This window comes from Myotis daubentonii, chromosome 9 (assembly GCF_963259705.1).
Source record: "Myotis daubentonii chromosome 9, mMyoDau2.1, whole genome shotgun sequence".
NCBI lineage: Eukaryota > Metazoa > Chordata > Mammalia > Chiroptera > Vespertilionidae > Myotis > Myotis daubentonii.
Genome location: NC_081848.1, coordinates 8355545 through 8360695, shown reverse-complemented (window position 1 = coordinate 8360695; position 5151 = coordinate 8355545). Strand labels below are relative to the sequence as shown.

The 5151-nt window shown below is 46.5% G+C and overlaps 1 long non-coding RNA gene across 1 annotated transcript in view; it reads right to left on the bottom strand.

The window, feature by feature from the left end:
- The window catches only part of LOC132240554 (uncharacterized), a 28415-nt gene extending 23377 nt beyond the window's left edge, over positions 1–5038 (bottom strand). Inside the window, exon 1 of the long non-coding RNA XR_009454353.1 lies at positions 4927–5038. This is a non-coding gene — a long non-coding RNA (uncharacterized LOC132240554). The remainder of the gene's footprint in view (positions 1–4926) is intronic.
- Between the last annotated feature and the right edge of the window lie 113 nt (positions 5039–5151).

Sequence of the window (5151 nt, the reverse complement as noted above, 5' to 3'; positions counted from 1 at the left end):
CCACTTCAGTTGACTAATTTCTCATTTCCTCCAAAGTCAGAATACTTTCAAAAGTCAAATTGATCCTGCAACATAGAAAAAGGATTATACACACTGAGCAAGTGGCATTCAACCCAGGAATGCAAATGCTTTAATATTCCTAAATCAATTAATGTAATATATCATATTAGTAAAGGGTAAAAACCACACAATCATCTCAATAGATGCAGGAAAGCATTTGACAAAAGCCAATTCATAATAAAAATTGTCAACAAACTTGAAAGAGAAGAGAACTTTCTATTAAAGGGCATCTGTGAAAACCCTACCACTAACATCATATTTAATGGTGGAAAAATAATGCAAGAATATCAGCTCTTCTACTCAGTGTACTGGAGGTTCTAGTGATTGACAATCACAAGAAAAAGAAAAGGCAACTAGATTAGAAAGGAAGAAGTAAAATTGTCTTTATTTGAAGACAACATGATTCTGTATGTAGAAGATCAGAATACACGTGTGCATGCAGACAAACCCCTATTAAAATTAAACAAGGGCCCTAACCGGTTTAGCTCAGTGTATGGATCATCGGCCTGTGGACTGAAGGGTCCCCAGTTCGATTCCGTTGGTTCCTTGGCAGGGACGGGGTGAAACTTTGATTGTGGGTGCAACTGGTTGTCAAAGTTTTCTCCTCTGCACACACATCAGCTGCATGACTTATGTTTTTGATCTGTTGTCTTGTTAAAGAAAATAGGATTTCCCAGCCAGTGTGGTTCAGTGGTTGAGTGTCAACCTATGAACCAGGAGATCTTGGTTCGATTCCTGGTCAGGGCACATGAACTTACACAGATTCATTCCCTCTGAGCTCCAGGGATGGGGCAATGGTTTGGGGGGATCCAGGGACATATGTGGAGGAACTGGATTGTCTGGCATTGGAGCAAGAACTCAGAGGAGGCTTTCTCCCATACAGAGGTGTTCACAGGGGTCATTGTTCCTATGCTGAGACCTCCCCCATCACAGAGCTCACTGACAGCCATATCTAAGTTTCCAACAGCCTGGTTCACACTGTTTGCTCACCCTGGTGACTCCCTGAGACCCCACCCCATCCAATTTGCAGCCCTACCCAAGCTGTTTGCAGCGGCTTTTCCATATGAAAATCCTGTCCTGGCTCAGGCTTCAGACTTTCCTAAAATCTCTCAAACAAGCAGCAGCTGGCATTAGCATGACCCATACCTATCAATAAGAGGCTCAAGACAGCTTGGCCTCGCTTGGGCACTTCCAAGCCAACATAGGTGGCAGCCATCTTCAGATCTCTCTATGGTTCCTGCCCAGTGGCCCCAAGTGATAGCTGACTCTACACCTCCTGGAAGGGCCAGTGCCCCTGGTGGACAACTTAAGACCATATCAGATTACCACTTTACACATCCACAAGCGACACACTCAAAGACAGACTCAATAAGCACCAAAGCCCCACAGGTTCTGCTCCATGTGGGAATCTCCTGTAGAGAAACTCTTCCAACTATAGTCACATCTGGTCCTCACATCCAGTTTAGCCTGAGGGTTAATTCCTCCCAGTGACACCAACATCCATCAAGGCTCAACTATAACAAGACTGTGCACATAGCCTACACAGGGGTGCATCTAGAATGTCCAGCTCAGGTGACAGGAGAGTCTGAGCCACTGGGTCCTAAAGGACACCTACTACAAATGGCCACTGCTAATTCCAGGAGACATAGCAGCTCTACCTAATACATAGAAGTAGATACAAGGAAGCAGCCAGGATGCAGAGACAAAGAAATGTCATAAATGAAAGAACAGAAGAAATCTCCAGAAAAAGAACTGGATAAAATAGAAGCAAGCAAACTACTAGATACAGAGTTCAAAACAATGGTTATAAGGTTGCTCAAGGATCTTAATGAGAGTTTCAAGGGACTTAGTGAGACTTTCAAGGATCTTAGTGAGAATTTCAAAGACATGAAAAGGACCAGTAAGGAATTAAGTATACACTAACTGAAATAAAGAATAATTTACAGGAATTCAACAGTAGAGTAGAAGATTCCAAGAATCAGATTAATGATCTGGAGTATGAGGGGGCGGAAAACACCCAATCAGAAGAGCAGAGGGAAAAAAGAATCCAAAAACATCAAGATGGTGTGGGGAGCCTCTGGGACAACTTCAAGCATACCAATATTCACATTGTAGGGGTTACAGGTGGAGAAGAGAGAGAGAAAGATGTTGAAAACCCATTTGAAGAAATAATGACAGAAAACTTCCCCTACCTGGTGAAAGAAATAGACTTACAAGTCCAGGAAGCACAGAGAGCCCCAGACAGGAGGAGTACAGAGAGGCCCAAACCAAGACACATCATAATTAAAATGCCAAAGGTTAAAGACAAAGAGAATCTTAGAAGCAGGAAGGGAAAAGCAGTTAGTAAAAAGAAGAAAAAGATTAAAATATGAACAATAAAATGGCAATAAATACATATCTAACAACAATTGAATCTAAAAATCAAAATAAATAAACAAGGACTCTGATGAACAACATAAAACTGACTGATAAAATAGAGCCAGGGGCATGGAAACATGGAACAGACTAGCAAATCTCAGAGGGAAGGGGGGAAAGGAGAGCAGGAAGAGATTAACCAAAGAACTTATATGCATACTAGAGGCCCAGTGCACAAATTCGTGCACCCGTGGGGTCCCTCAGCCAGGCCTGCGGGATCTGGCTGAAACCGGCTCTCTGACATCCCCCAAGGTGTCCTGGATTGCGAGAGGGCACAGGCCAGGCTGAGGGACCCCCACCGGTGCACAATCAAGGCCACGGAGGGATGCAGGAGGTTGGCCAGCTGGGGAAGGACCACAGGAGGGCTCCAGGGTGTGTCCAGCCCATCTCGCTCTGTCCCAATCAGCCAGACCTCAGCAGCAAGCTAACCTACTAGTTGGAGCGTCTGCCCCCTAGTAGTCAGTGCATGTCATAGTGAGCAGTTGAACGGCCTTATCATATCATTAGCATATTATGCTTTGATTGGTTGAACCACGACTGGACACTTAGCATATTAGGCTTTTATTATATAGGACTAGAGGCCTGGTGCACAAAAATCTGTGCACTGGCGGGGGGGGGGGTGTCCCTCAGCCCCACTTGTGCCCTCTCACAGCCTGGGACCCCTTGGGGGATAATGACCTGCTGGCTTAGGCCTGCTTCCGGGTGGCAGAGGGCAGGCCCAATCCCTAGGTGCCTGCCCCGCAGCCCCCTGTCACGCACAGAGTAGGGCTGATCCAGGAGTTGGGGTGCCACCCCCTGACACGCACTGAGCAGGGCGGATCAGGGGGTTGGGGCGCTGCCCCTGTAACACAGAGCAGGGCCGATCAGGGGTTTGGGGTACGCTCCCTGTCACCCACAGAGCAGGGCCAATCAGGGGGTTGGGGTGCTGCCGCTGTCACCACAGAGCAGGGCCTATCTGGGGGTTGCAGTGCTGCCCCCATGACGCTGCTCCAGGGCCAGGAGGCCTCGCGGTTCCGCTGATCCCGGGGAGGTGAGGCCTCTCTGCCCTGCCGCTTCGGGGCTGTTTGGCTTCGCTTCACCGCTTGGAGCCTGCGTATGCAAATTAACCGCCATCTTTTAGCTTCTATAATTGAAACATTGTATCTTTTGGAGCTGTTGCTTCAGGAGCTCAGAGCTAGACAGCGATAGGCGGGGAACCTTGGCTTCCTCCATCGCCGGGGCAACCAAGCCTCCTGTTCGCTTCAGCTGCCTGGCTGCCGGCCGCCATCTTGGTTGGCAGTTAATTTGCATATCGCCCTGATTAGCCAATGGGAAGCATGTCGGAGGTATGGTTAATTACCATGTTTGTCTATTATTAGATTAGATATGTATTACCTATGTATACAGACAACAGGGTGGTGAAGGCTTGGGGTGGGGTGGGGTGGGAACAGGGTAGAGAGGATCAATGCGGGGGAGGGAGAACATTTATAATACTCTCAACCATAAAGATTTAAAAAAAAAAAGATTAATACAGAACATAATGTATCTAAGAACACCATCCTACCTTGTCCCTGAGCTCCTGCCCTTGGCTTCCCTACAATCTACTCTCAATATAGCAGCTACAAGTGGTCCTTTTGAAAGTGTAAATCATATCATAAAACATCTCTGCTCAAAATTCTACACAGCTTTCCCATTCCATCAGAGTAAAAGCCAAGGTTCTTAGGATGGCTTACAAGGCCCTACCGCATCTGGTCCCCACTTACCTCTCCAATTTCATCTCCTTCTTCTCTTCTCATTCTTTCTGCACCAGCCACACTGGCCATTCTGTTCCCCAAATACACCAAGCAAACTTCCACCTTAGGGTCTACTGGTTTTCTTTGCCTGGAATTCTGTCCCTCCAGATGTCTATTGCAAAATTTCCCACCTCCTTCAAGACTTTGATACAATCTCTCCTTCTCAATGAGGCTTATCCTGACTACTCTATTTAATACCATAACCTACCCTATCCCACCTCCAGGCACTACTGGTCCCCCCTATACCTCATTACTTTTCATCTATAGGCCCATCACCTTCTAATATACTACGTAATTAACTTATACACAATGCTAATGTTTACTGTGAAATTCTCCAATTTAGGAGAATGTAGGCTCCTGAGAGCAGAGACTTCGTCTGTTTTATTCACTGATGTATCCTAAGCACCTAGTGCAGAACCTGGCATACAGCAAGTACTCAGTATATGAACATATATGAATGAATAAAGAAGGAAAAGTACACATTAATACTTTGTTACACACCGAGCAGGTCAGCTTATCAAATGCACAAACTTCCAAGTTCTCTTAAGTATTGAAGACCTAGGTCATAGTTTCAGCTTTCTGAGCTGAGGAGCAGAGGGCAACATCTATGACTTGTGATTTTTGCCTGTCACTCAGCAGTGGCCGGCAGCCTCAGCATCTTACATGGTTAAATACTTACAAGAGAAGAGAGAACAGCAACACCTGCTGGCCCAGGGCACTGAGGAGAGCGGCGCAGATGGTGCACAATGTACAAAACTAATGCAGTGGCCTGGCTGGTCAGCATTCCTTTCCCACCTTGTTGGCACCTCATACCCTCACCTTCCCAATATCCAGAAAGGCTCCACCCTTCCTTCCTGGGACCTTGACAGGGAGGGTTACACCTGGGCACAAGGTAATAAAACTT